Below are 15481 nucleotides of genomic sequence, written 5' to 3'. Positions count from 1 at the left end.
TTATATGCAGTGCCCTATGTACCACTGGGGTGCGGATAAGGGTTTGAAGTTGTTGAAGAGATATAATATTCCACTATTTAATAGCATATATTACGTACATTCACAGAGATAATATATGTACATTACATGAAAAGTGAATTGAGATTTAGTTGAAATACAACCGGCACAATGCCAGGTTGTTGTTTTCGTGTAATTTAAGTAAAATATCTCGTGTCAAAATGTAAAGAAAAATAATTTACATACTAAGTAAACATAAAAGTTCAATATTTTTAATTCTTTCAAGTTTTATACTAAAATTAAGTTTATTATTTTTAAAAATTAAACACTTGAATATACAACTTGAATAATATAATGAATTATATAAATAAAACTCATCAAGTGGCATATTTAAGTGTTTAATTATTTAAAAAAATCCACCAAGTCATTCCACAAAGTTAATGCCGAGACAGTAAATAATAAAATTATGTTTAATTACTAACTAACTAACTAACTAACCATCACGCCGCTTCCCCGCAGGGGTAGGCAGAGAGAATAGAGCGCCACACCACTCTGTCCTTGCAAACATTCTTCGCCTCTTCCACGTTCATGCATCTCCTCATACATACCCGCCGATTGTTACGACTCCTAACCCGACCACCTTCAAGCACTTGGCATACCTGATCGTGCCATGTTTTTCTCGGTCTTCCTCTGTTTCTTTTCCCGCTAACATTCGCCTCATAAATTTGTTTTACCGTTCTTTCCTCACTCATTCGTTCTACATGTCCAAACCATCTCAACACACCTTTCTTAATTTTATCGATAATGCTTATCTCAGCTTTGCATTCCTTCCTTATTTCACTATTCGCACATCTATCATACATCGTTTTGTTACACATTCTTCTGAGAGATCGCATTTCGACTGCATTCAGTCTACTTTCATCCTTCTTTTGCCAACTCCATGTTTCACTTCCATACATTAGAGTTGGAACCAGGACTCCGTTGTGCACTGCCAGTTTAGCTTAGTAGACATATCAAAATGTTTTTCTGTACTGTCATTTAAGATTTCAAAATTTTATATTAAAATGCTATAAAAAAGTGATTTGAGTGAAACTGAGCGGTCTCAAATAATTTTATTGAATTCACAAGAGTAAACCCAGGTAAAATATTAAATGCTGCCAGTGTGCGGTCCAAACAACAATAAAAATATATTTAAATCTGGTTCTTACAAAAATTTTCCAAAACTGGCAGAAAAAGGATCACTTCAAGTCTCAAATACCAAATTTTAGTTAATGAATCATTAAAAAAATATCTTAGTATGTCTTTAAGGCTATCTGCAGAACTGAAAAGTGAATGTAACATAAAAAAATGACACGCATCGTCAGCCCTCCGCTTCAGGACCAATCCAGTGAAATATTGAAAAATTATTAAATATGTAAATATCACTTTAAGTTGACTCCCCCATGAGGATCAAACCAGGGACCTCCAGTTTATATGTACAAATATATCAAAGTGTTGACAAACATTACTTAAAAACAGTAAATAAAAAATATAGCACTGCAGACAAAATATTTTCATTCCTTTTTTTTTTAATCAAAAGAGAAACACATTTATATTCAAAGGCTAATGGCGTCATCTTGAATTTCAAAGAAACAACATAAATGCACATTTTTACGGACATCCTAGAGTACGAGGATGGAAATTTATTTTACCGAGATGGTAAGTGATAAATTAATTATGCAAGCGCATCCAATGTTGGTTGTTTTGAAGGCGGGAACCGTGGCGTTTCAGAAATAGATGGATATACTCGTACAACACATAATATTTCGCCGACTCGTATCTATAGTAAACTTCGTAACGCCTCACAAAGTTTAACTCAGCGTCATGACGCTGAGTAAATGGTGTTGGTAATCCAGTTGAACGGAATACGAATTAACATCTAGCAGCAGAGAGCTTGTTCGAAGACAAATTATTAACTATTAACAAGGAAATAAAGTTGGGTGGAGGATCTATCCTAATTATATCGCTGGTTAAATGCCAAAGGACCACAACGCAAAAATCTTTATTCCAAAAATGGTATCTAAATCGTCAACATTTGAATATGAAAATATTGAAGATTTAGATACCATTTTTGGAATAAAGAGTTTTTTTCGCGTTGAGGCCCTTTCGCATTTAACAAATTTCATTTTTATTCAAAGACGAATCAACTCCAAACCATTTTTGTGTGTTTAAATCCTTGTTCACAACTACACATCTAAAAGTTTTGTGAATAAAATAACTAGTCAAATTGAAAGCTGCATGTAAAGTAAATATTTTGTTTTCAGGCGTCTCCCAGAAAGTAAAGTAATCCGTTTAGAATTTTACATACCTACATCTAAATAAAGGATCTCAGCGAAGTAAAACCTTTCTTAAACGAACCGTAGATGGATCCAGTGAACTCTTACATAAAGTGTGATGAAATGATTTGTGTATGAGTTCCAAAAAATTGAGTAGTGTTGTTGTCAATCATGGGTAGAATGGCGAATATTACGAACAACGTCATATATTAAAAATCGTCAATTTTCAGTTGGGCATGTTTTCGGAATCCCCAGAAAATTTTTCTATGTCCCAGCAAAAGCGGCATATTTTAAACTAAAAATTTACCCGCTACAGGGCAGAAAATGTTGTTTTTGCATTTTGAGGAAAAAGCATTGTTTAATGATTTTTTTTAAAAATATAATAAATATTTTTCAAATGGAGAAAAAACATACAGGTTCTACCTAAAAATGTCTGTTGCACAGTAAAAACATCAATGAGTGGCTTGATATTTATTTTCAACGCATTTTATTATATTTTTAAACTTTAAAAACGATCTCCTGAAAAATCAAGTTTTTTTTTTAAATATGACGTTGTTAAAAGGAGTGAGCGACATGTGTAAAGTGATCACTTAACGTCCTACTGACTGGTTACATGTGATGTAAAAAATATACGAATAAACTTATTGATATTAAATTTCATTGGATTGATAATTTATAGGTCAACAAAACTATTCATAGACTTCTTTTTAAAATACGTGTATCGTTTCCGCCTTACGTTTAAGAATACGTGTTTGGTAATAAAAAAATAGAAAGGCCATGAAAATTTGACATGATCAAGTATTTCAAAAACTTGAATGTGGTCATTTTAGCAGTCTGAAAATCAGCAGGTATGTGGAACTAAAAAGATGATGAAAAATGAATGGTAAAAATATGGAAGCAAGACAGATTAGTGTGGTGTTTTAATTTCTCTGCTCACCCCTCCGGAAGCAGCGTGATAGTAAGTTAGTTAAGCCAGTGATGATTCGAAGTAATATAAATATTTTCAAACATAAATAGTGAAATCAACAAACGTACATAAACATTTAGGTATTAAAGTCCTAATTTTATATGTTGAAACAGCTAATTTTTCAGTAGAAACTAAAATATTGAAATTAATGATGCTGAAGCCTATCTTTGCTTCTAGTTTTAACAGATGAGTAACGAAAAAATTGGCAGAACCATTTAATTTCTGTAAAAGTCAATACCAACCAAACTCATCTAAAATAAATAGCTCTGAACGTGAAACATACCTAACCGTGGAAAAGCGATAAGTTAAAACTACTTATAATGTAAAGAGAAGTATGCATGTTAAAATTTTATTTTTATTTTACCCTGTATAACTAATTTATCATAGAAATTATTAACAAAACAACATTTGTCAGTCAGTGAATGCTTAAGGATAAACAAATGGCTCCTGCTATCTGGATTATTTCTTTAATTTAAAATAACTGTCAGGGGAAACCAATGCATAACGCAGTTTGATTTTTATGCATTCTTATTATGGAAATTGTTACCGGTTGGAACGCCTACTTAGGAGTTTTTGGTACCATTATTTAAATGAGATTCAATGTTTGATTTTGACATTTTTAAATCAATAAGCACTTTTTGTTCATCTTTAAAAAAAAATATGTATCCCAAATATAATATAATCATTATAATTTGGATTTTGTTACAATCAACTTATTGTGGAGGTCCTAACCAAATAGCTACATTTCCAATTTTGCACAAAAAACCCTTTAAATGCAAATCCGTTATGTTTACTGTATATATGAAATTATAAAATTGCACCAAAATGTAACGATTTTCTAAGCTAGAATTCCTGATTACTTAAACTTTATAATGAAAATGTAATGTTTTGGTGAGGACCTCCACAATTTAAAATTTAATTTTTCGATTATTCGATTAAGTATTTTGATTAAATTTTAAGGATCTATTTACGTTGTTAGATTGTGACATTTCGCAATTTATTAATAAAACGATAATAACCGACATCAAAGATAAATTACGTAATGATGCCGAGGGAAATATTGATAATGATTGGATTGAAGAGTAATTTTACTAGTAATTTTAAAGCAATCAAGTAAGGAATAGATTAGGGAAAGAAGAGATAGATTAGAAGAAGCAATATTTCGAATACCTTTAATCGATTTATAGTGTTAATATTAAAGCTAGTACTAAAACGTCTGCCTCCATAGTGTAATGGTCAGCACGCTCGGCTACCGTTCTGTAGGTCCCGGGTTCGATTCCCAGGGGGGTCGAATAAATATAAGTGATTTTTTCACTGTAATATTTATTGAATATTACCCTGGACTGGTACCTAAAGCGGAGGGCTGATCACCTTTCCTTCGTGTGTAAACGATCAAGATAACACTGTGTTCACATAAAGCAGTGCCCTATGCACCATTGGGGTGCGGATAAGGGTTTTATTATTATTACATTACTAACTACTAACCAAAAATTCTTAAAAATTTATTAATTTCATCATTCATTTCAAAAGATTCTACAAATTAATTAATTTTATCCAACAGTCAAAAGACAACTTTTTATGTATGCATATAAGATCTTTCCGAATAATTTCCCATACGGAAAAGTCTGAAAATATCATTTTCAAAACGTATTAATTTCAAATACTCTACTTTATTTAAACGTGTAAGGAATTTTATTGTACGAAGTAATTCTATATATGGACAAAATGTAGACATTTGTTGTATGCCTGGAGAAATCAATTTGACAATATATTAGCGGATGCTTGCTAGTTCACAAATTTGAGTCAGAGGATGGAAAGACATCAACATTATGGACTGGCTGCATTAACAACCAGTCAATGTGCTGGAAATTGATTTTCCCTTACGGGAAAATCAATTTCCAGCACATCGACTGGTTGCACTGAACCTGAGCTGAGCGTACTGAACCGCGAACTAGCCCGAAAAATTATTTACATCTTGCGTTGAGTAATCCAAAAGAAATATATTCAATAGTTCTAAATAAAAGTAAACAATTTTTTTTTGTAATCACCGGATAGTCTTCTTCTTCTTCTTCTTCTTATTATAGGCCTTGCGGCCTGTTTTTAAGAGGGATTAGCCTCCTGCGACGTCTATTCCCAGCTATCGGCCGATCTCTTTGGTGGTCTGCCCGGGAGTCGTCTACCATGGGGTTGGCCGTACAGTGCGATGTGAGGGAGTCTGGTTGGTTCCATTTTGGAAAGTCTTACACATTATTTCCGTTTAGGTTATTTTTTTTCTTATAATTAAACGAAACGAACTATAATATACGTGTTTATATACAAATGAAGCTACAAGTGACAATAAAAACAGGATAATATATTTAAAAAATCAATGAAACAACAATAAGAACACATATGAAGTAATGTTACAATAATTAATATTTATTCACTTTAATTTTTGAGTATTTGTAATTTCAGGCTTCTCCTAAAATGTAAAATAATTCAGAAGAATTATGCATACACATGTTTAAGTAAATATGATTATTTGCATGTTCAGAACATAGCTGTATTGTCATAGCTGTATGCAACTTTTGAAAATTAATCCAATATACTGAACGTTTCGAAGCGTACAAAATAATCACATAAGCTAATTAGTGCCAGGTCATAAGCCCTGGGATGCCTAGACTTCATATTCCTTGGGTATAAAATAACATCTTTTGCATTTGTTTAGACTTCAAACAAATACGAGCTTTACAATATAATTCTACAAGTTTTTATCGTACAAATCACATAAGAACATGTTAACATACAACTCACGATTTTTAAACGGGTAACATAAGAAGAAAAAAAAATTCGACAGATATGAAGGATTTGTTTGGAGGAAAATTTAAGAAATTCAACATTTGTGACCAAAAAATTAGATTTAAAAAATATTGTTGAAAATGTTTATCGAAAAATGAAATTTATTTTCGTTTGAAGATTCACATAAATAAATCTACATTTCTTATTTAATAAAGGAAGTTTATGAGAGAAGTATAAAATACACATTGTAAAAATCTGTTTTACAATTCCTTATGTAAAAAAATAAAAGCAAAAAGGAAATAATGACATTATATCGAGATGTTTGTTTAAAACAAACAACAAAAACATATTATACATTATCGTTTTTATACGGCTTCATAACATCAAAGGGTTTAGGAAAATATGTTATTTAATATTGGATTACAATAAAATGTTTAACCTTACGAATTATTTTGGTGAAAATGATACTTTTAAGGATTTTCTCTTTTGTTCATTCATTCCAACCCTTATCCGCACTCCATGGTGCATAGGGGACTGCATCACTCAAACACCGTGTTATCTTGATCGTTAACACATGAAGGGAAGCCGCTTCAGATACCACTCCAGGTTATATAAGAAAAGTAAAAAAATCCGGACCAATACAAACGTACGTGATACGTTTGCAATTTTTTTCATGATACGTCAAATTTTTCCTACTCTCCTTACGTATACAAATACGTCATTCAGCGCGTTCAGTATTTTGAGGTTAATATCTCTGGCTTCCTCATTTACAGAATATGTCGAGATTATGTTTAAATAAATGTATTAAATTCAATACAAAATATATTTGGCCACTTCTCAAAATTTACTCAACTTTATTCAAAATAATAATTGAAATAATTATACCTGTATTTATCGACGTTTCTTATGAATTCATTTATTAGGGAAAGTTTTGATAAGACTAATTTATTGTGCTGAAAAATATTTTTTGTCGACATAAAAACGTCGAATAAAATAATACATTTTTTTAGGAAAATTATGAGAACTGTTTTAAAAGTTTCAAAAATAAAAACCAGAGGTATAAAGGAGATTTCAAATTAATGACATGTTAAATATATCTTCCTTTATATTAATGGAGGTGAATGAACTTATATCACATTTTTAGTAAAGTGGCATTGAACGTGATGTTAAATATTAGTTTACTATCATTCCTCTAGACAACAAATTCTTATTTGGTCAGCGATTCACTACTAAGATTTCCCGACAACGAAAGGAAGGAAATATGTATATACATACTTAATAAAATATGCTTTTGAAGTTAAGCTAAGGCAGCGATTTGATAATCGTAATTTTGACGAGAATTAAGAGTGAAATTTTATGTTTTAGTAAAAAGATATAAAAAACAGTTCAAAACGAAAGAATAAGATCGCGTTGCGCATGCGCGCGTTGTAAATAAATGTACACGTCAGACGCTATATATAAACAGCTGAGGAGTTTTTACGTTTGTGTCACGCAAGTATCTTGGTAGGATTGCTCAGAAAACTTCATAGTCTAAAGTTTACTCAAGGCGCACAGTATAAGTGAGTTTGTACATTGGACTCTTTATACAGACTACTCTTTTATTAGATTGATATTTTATAAATTTACGTTATTTAGCCAAAATATAAATTACCAAAGCATGTGTTTTATTGAAAAATCGATAATTGTCTATGTTTCATACGATACAGTTAATATTCAGAAACTTGTTGATATTATCAAAGAAGAGTACGGCATTTTTAGTTAAACTTAATTGATTCTTTTTATTATATTTGATTTGTTCGGGAATAATTTAATTGATCCTTATTAACGTTTTTTCAAAAAAGGAAACTAGCTTTAACTAGCTAGCTATATAAAGTTTAACAGAAAGCATATTACAAGAAATGGTTTTAATATTCCCTCTAAAATAAAATCGAGGAAAATAAATAAAATTAAATTTCTGTAGATGACAACTAAGAAAACCAAAATAAAAGGATTTACAGAGTTTTGCTGCGAGGAAAGTTTTCGACAAATTTTGTGTAGCGTAAAATTAATTTGCCAGATACTAATCGGCCGAGGATTTTTATTTTATATCTGTGACCTATTTATTTTTATCGGTAAAAAATGTTTTTTAGCTAGCCTTTGAAGATACCTAGTGTATATATGTATACAAACATTTTAGGCACAATTTTTTAAAGTGCTCATGTGTAGTTAAATTTATCGTATTCTTGGTCGATATTACAAATAATGCATATAGCTAGGTTTCGATGGATTTATTTGGCAGGATAAACAAATACAACTGATGAAATAGTTAAAAGAATACGTTTTGTTTTGAAAGTGCTTATTAGAAGTTGAATACACCGCATTCTTGGTCGATATAACAAAAAGTGCTCAGATAATTCGACGGATTTCTTTGGTAGGACATCTAAAACTGATGACTTAGTAAATGCGTTTTGTATTATTTTTTGACATCTCATCAAAGATGATGAAGAATATGGATGTCTGGGCATTTACGGGACTGACGACCGTCATAGGCTGGTTTAAGTGATCACTTTACACACGTGTAACATTCACCAATTCTACCCATTATTGACAAACACACCACTCAAATTCTTGGAAGTTCTAGATATATGAACCAGTTAAGAAACCTTGTTCTTGAACCACTAGAGACATCTATTGGTGAGATGAAATGAAGCTTTTTATAAAGCAGAAACCCTTATATTAGTATGTGAGGTCTGAATCCTGGATTATAATCACATACATGAGAAACGCTAGAAAATATCAGTTAATTTATTTACAACATTTTGAGTGTGTCCAAATACTTGTTCTCAAATCTGAATTATCTCCGATTAAAGGAGTTATTTTTCATATTATTTTTTCACATCTCATCAAAGATGATGAAGAATATGGAAGTCTGGGCATTTACGGGGCTGATAACGGTCATAGACTGGTGATATGATAAATATGAAAAATAACTCCTATAATCGAAGATTCATCAACAATATATCTTTGCCGTAGAATTATAAATATTTATCGTACGATTATCCGTAAACAATATCTCAGAAGATGTTTAAACGTCCGTTAAAAGCACACTTGAGCACCACTGAGTATGGCCGACCTCAAAGAGAGCGCTGCAGTGAAGCTTCCTCTCTAAATTGCTTTTATGTATTGTGTGCACCTTGTTATCACTTTGAAAGCACTTGGAAGTGAATTTCCTCAATGATTTCATGGGATTGCCTTCGATGCAATAGCGATCAGTCTGAAAGAAGCAATTTTCCCACAGAATTATCCTTATGGTTCCACTTTAATGCTTCTTAATATGAACAAAATGTGTTTTATTTTAATTCAATTAATATAACTGGTAGGTGTTATAAATAATTTGAATATAAATCGAAAATTACGTTTAGTTAGATTACTTCAGATTGAAGTGATGTATTAAAATAAATAAAAAATCGAGCAGGTTTGTTTAAGTGTTTACGATATATACACATATTTTCATATGTTATAGTTTTGTTCAGGAAAACCCTAGCAGATTGTCTTTATAAATGAAAATCAAGTGTAGTGGAGTGAGAACCGGAGCATATACCTGAGATTCAAAGTCAAAAACACAACAGCTCTACAGCCTTAATGAAACTATAGAATCGGATCGATGTACAGAAAATTTCACTCGAAGTTTGTTAAAAGAGACGGCATGTATCAAAACTACGCACATGCATACAAATACAAATAAAAACGTATTACAACATTTTGAGTGTGTTCAAATACTTATTCACAAATCTGGATTATCTCCAATTATAGGTCGTCAGCCCCGTAAATGCCCAGACTTCCATATTCTTCTTCATCTTTGATGAGAAGTTTAAAAATAATACGAAAAATAACTCTTATCATTGGATATAATCTAGATTTGTGAACAAGTATTTGGACACACTTAAAATGTTGTTAATAAATTAACTGGTCAAATTATAAGCTGAATACAATAATAAAAACGAAAATGATATTTTCTAGCGTTTCTCATGTGTGTGATTATAATTCTTGAGTAAGTAAATATGTAGTATTTCCTCTTTATATAACGAAATGCTTCTTTCTTTCAATTTAATATACGGACATAAAATAAAAGAAGCAGTTACTAAAGAGACACTTGCCTCGTAAAAATCCCTTCTAACGTAGTTAAGAATTATTAGCTATTAATATGAGGACAAGTAACCTCAAGACATTACAACGGTACCATCACTTTTAGACGTTCTTTACGAGACATTTGTACAAAGCTCCTTATCTTAATACGTATATTTTTCAATTCACAGCTAGAAAAATATCTTCGGTTTTAGATAAAGAAATTTACGGATCACTAGGTTTGAGATCGCTATGTTTGTCTTGAATATCCTCAGAATCCATTCCTCGTGGTTTCTCAGAATCAAGTGTATTATATGATTTTGAGCCCGCAACTTCATTTAAAATAACACTCTCCTTATCATACATCGTTACTTTGTGTATTACCACTTTAATAAAACATAAAGCGAACGATGCGTGATAAGGAGAGCGTTATACTACCATACCACAAAGTCAACAATAATTTTTCAACAATAATGTCAGGAGTCGAAACAATCGGCGGGTATGTATGAGGAGATGCGTGAATGTGGAAGAGGCGAATAATTTTTGCAGAGACAGGGTGGTATGGCGTTCTACTCTCTCTACCTACCCCTGCGGGGAAGCGGCGTTGTGTTTAGTTAGTTTGTTAGTCTAATAATGACTGCAATGTCTAATAGCTTCGAATTTATATGTATACAGGTTCACGAAAGAGCTTTCAGCGCTTAGTATGTTCGGCTGCTTGCACCCGACTTCCTTTTGATTTACGGGTATCCATATCTTCCCAGTACTATATAACTTGTTAATAGATGACTCTAAGTGCAAACTCAACCCCTCCTCGATAGTATAGGAAGCGGAAGTAGTAAATTCAATTTCCTAGAAATATTAATTCAATGTTTTATTCAACTTCAATCGCGATAAGTATTTATTTTGGAAATATAAGTCTCGATATTTAAACAACCAATGTGGAGTGTGTCCAAATATTCGAAATGTTATTAATAAATTATCCGGTCAAATTATAAACCAAAATAATAAAATGAAGAGGATATCTTCTGGCGTTTCTTATATATATGATTACAATCCAGGATTCGGACCTCGCATACAAATATAAGAGTTTATGCTCAATAAAAAAGCTTCTTTATCTCACCAATAGATGTCACTAGTGAAAATTCTAGTAATTCTTGTACAACGTTTCGAATTCGATCATATATTATATGGTCCTATAGATCATATATTATATAATCATATACAATATTATATATTATATAGTCCGCCTCTGTGGTGTAATGGTCAGCGTGTTTAGCTACCGTGATGGAGGTCCCGGGTTCGATTCCCAGGGGGGGTGGGTGAAAATAAATATATGTGATTTTACACTGTAATATTTATTTAATATTACCCTGGTCTGGTTCCTGAAGCGCAATAGTGATCACCTTGCCTTCATGTACGTAATGATTAAGATAACACTGCGTCAATTTGATGCAGTGCCCTATGTACCATTGGGTGCGGATAAGGGTTATAAGTTTTATATAGAACTTCCAAGAATTTGAGTAGTGTGGTTGTAAATCATGGGTGGAATTGGTGAATGTTACACGTGTGTAAAGTGATCAATTAAACCCGTCTATGACATAAATGCACAGACTTCCATGTTTTTCATATGTTGAGTTGTCAACAAAAAAAAAATTCTGAACAGTATCAATCAAGAATTTAAAACTTCAGAAAGCCTAACTCAAAACTGAATTCCTTAATTTGTGTTACTATACTCGTATAAAACTCAATATCGTGTAAACTTTATTAAATAACTGTTCATTATCCATTTAAGCATATTACATTAATTTATAAACTATATTTAGATACACAAGTTATATGTGGGTAACTATGCAGAAAAAAATGTATGGAGATTTGGCATCTATACATATCTCCTAAATACATTATATTCCAAAATCTAAGTTCCAAGCTATTCACCTTGGCTTCAATGGCCAATGGCCATGTCAACAAGGGGTTGATCCGATGAGATATTCAATGCACTATCTGGGTGACTGTAAGGGTTAAATAAGAGAATTTTTTTACTTATATTATGAATCAGCTTTCACGTAATCATTAAATGCAATTCTAATATTTTATGTAATTAATAATAATGCATTTAGCAGTATAATTATAAACATATCTCCCAACTCGCGCCCAAATATATTGCCTTCAGCATGTGGGGCTAACTATGAGTGTGCATTCGACTGAACATGATATTTAGAACACACTGCGCGCTCCTCGTTCAATATATATTATATTACATTAAATATGATACTTTATCTATATACTCATAATGCATTTAGCAGTATAAAGTTCAGTATAAATTTTATTTCCAAGTATAAAAATAAAATATTACAAAAGTGCTTTGATTTTCAATAGTTAGGTAGGTACAAATATTTATTATATTATTAGATTAAAACCAATATTTTTAGCTTTTCCACTTTATTTTTATTTGACCAGCGACCGGGTTTCGTCGTTACCGACATCATCAGAGTTACCAGTCTGATGATGTCGGTAACAACGAAACCCGGTCGCTGGTCAAATAAAAATAAAGTGGAAAAGCTAAAAATATTGGTTTTAATCTAATATGTAATATATTAAAATGCAATTCCATCACGAAGTGTCAGTGGATAATATAAATCTATTAACAAATATTTATAATATTTTTATTATTTATATATATATATATATATATATATATATATATATATATATATATATATATATATATATATATATGTATATATATATATATATATATATATATATATATATATATATATATATATATATATATATATATATATATATATATATTTATATATATATATATATATATATATATATATATATATATATATATATATATATATATATATATATATATATATATATATATATATAAATATATATATATATATATATATATATATATATATATATATATATATATATATATATATATAATATATATATATATATATATATATATATATATATATATATATATATATATATATATATATATATATATATATATATATATATAGCCTCGGATATAATTTATTAAATACCAAGGGCAATGCCTCAGTTAAGACCTCGCCTTACACGGAGGATAAGTTCTATCAAGATGAAATATCTAAAAAAAAGCAGAATTAAACGACATCTTAACACGTAAATACTTATATCTTAGCATGTAAGGTCACGATACTGCATGTGAGTATCAAAGCGAAAATATCATTCGCGATTTCGAGGGTTCACCAAGTTATAATGAAACAGCTTTGAGCGGGGTCTTGATACACTCGTACATTGCCATCTGTGAAAAAATATTGTATAACAATGGGTACCATGTCTAAATTACTTTAAAGGTCAAAGCTAATTTAAGGGTTGCCATACAAAACACTCTGCTGTTCCTTATTTACGCAACAGAGTTTGGAGTTAATTTATCGATAAAGTGTGCGAAATAAGGACCCATGGATTGAATTTAATCCTCATTTTAAATGTCGGCAAAATTTCTACCCCTGTGAACATAACCCCCGATTGACACGCTTTGTGCTACGCTAATGAAGCATAAAAGATTATGACTTTGTCATACTCCATTTAGAGATTTAGTATCGTCAGTGGTTCTGCAATATAAACATTTAACTAGATAGTAAAATAGAAAATCAAAATGGAGAACCATAAAGATTGTTCCTGACTCCTGTGCGTTGATATATTTTCATTTCTTATAATGTTGCGTTTATGGTAAATATTGTGTAATACTACGGTAATTTTTACTTTATCCGTTCATCTCAAGGTTCTCGAACGAATTCCTAGTGATTTGAACATATGTGTAATAGAATATCAACTATGTATATAGTTTTTTCTACATAAATTTTATTTGACGAGCGACCGGGTTTTGTCGTAACTATATATATATATATTTCTCCATGTCCGCTTCCTTAATTTATTGGTCAGCACGCTCGGCTTCCGTTTTGCAAGGTTTAGATTCAATTCCTAGGGGGGTTAAACAAATATAAGGGATTTTTTCACTCTAATATGCGTTCATATGATGCAGTACTCCGTGCATCATTGGGGTGCAGATAAGGGTTTGAAGGAGAAGATATTTACACACTCTGAACAATAATGTTTCAAATTGTTTTGAATAAAGTGAATAATATATTTAATAAGGAAACATATAATCTAATCTCAAATTCAAATCCTTTTTGGTATGGTTGAAAATATTTTATTTTTATTTTGTAAATATATAAGATAATCGAAACGAAACCGTATGGTTTGGAAATGAAAACGCAACTATCTCAATAATTGTGAGATGAAAAGGAATGTTGTAATTTTAAGGAAGTGAACTTTTAAACACCTAGTAGGGCCATATAGTGGTGAAGAAAAAATGTTCCGAGGCCGTTGATTTAGAACGAGATATCTCCGTAATACAATTTTCCCAAAGTAAAATCTCCACGATACTTTCAATGGAAATTATGGCCAGGTTTTACATGATTATTTTTATTATTTGAAAAAGAAAACATATTTTTAAAAATAATTTAATGTAATAATATGTAAAATAATAAACGATATGAAATAAAATAAAATAATGTAATTCACAACGTTATTTTTTTAAAACTGTTTATTTTAACTGTTTTTTCAAAAGGGTGATTTTTTAAATATGTATAGTTATATATTTAATTTATTATTAGATTAAAACCAATATTTTTAGCTTTTCCACTTTTTTATTTGACCAGCGACCGGGTTTCGTCGTTACCGACATCATCAGACTGGACCAGTCTGATGATGTCGGTAACGACGAAACCCGGTCGCTGGTCAAATAAAAAAGTGGAAAAGCTAAAAATATTGGTTTTAATCTAATAATAAATTAAAAATGCAATTCCATCACGAAGTGTCAGTGGATAATATAAATCTAGTTATATATTTTAAATGAAGCGTATTTTTTTTTTAATTGTTGTTTTTGTAATTTGGGTAGTTTGAGAAGCGATGTTTTCCAACCTACTAAATACAGATCTATGCGTATGATCAAGATTTGTATCTATGAGCAGCTGTTTGGATCAGTGGGCATTAAATATGTCCGTCTTTGGTCGGTTGGAAGATATTGCTTTTTAGCAATAAGCCCGCCAATGTACTTTTTATTTTCTGTACATGAAGTTTAAAATAAAATAAAATAAAAAAATAATAAATATTTGGACAAATTAAACATGATCAAAGAGAAATTTCAAATAACCGTTTTCTAAAACCTGATAAGCGTAAAATCATACTCTTTTAAAACATGTAACACAAAACTTTCTTGCTTCTTACCACAATTTTTAGTTTTATA

The sequence above is a fragment of the Brachycentrus maculatus genome, unplaced genomic scaffold, assembly GCF_059751285.1.
Source record: "Brachycentrus maculatus isolate JH-2025_06_01 unplaced genomic scaffold, ASM5975128v1 h1tg000221l, whole genome shotgun sequence".
NCBI classification, from domain to species: Eukaryota; Metazoa; Arthropoda; class Insecta; order Trichoptera; family Brachycentridae; genus Brachycentrus; species Brachycentrus maculatus.
The sequence above is the reverse complement of the archived record's forward strand: the minus strand, read 5'-3'. Positions refer to the sequence as shown.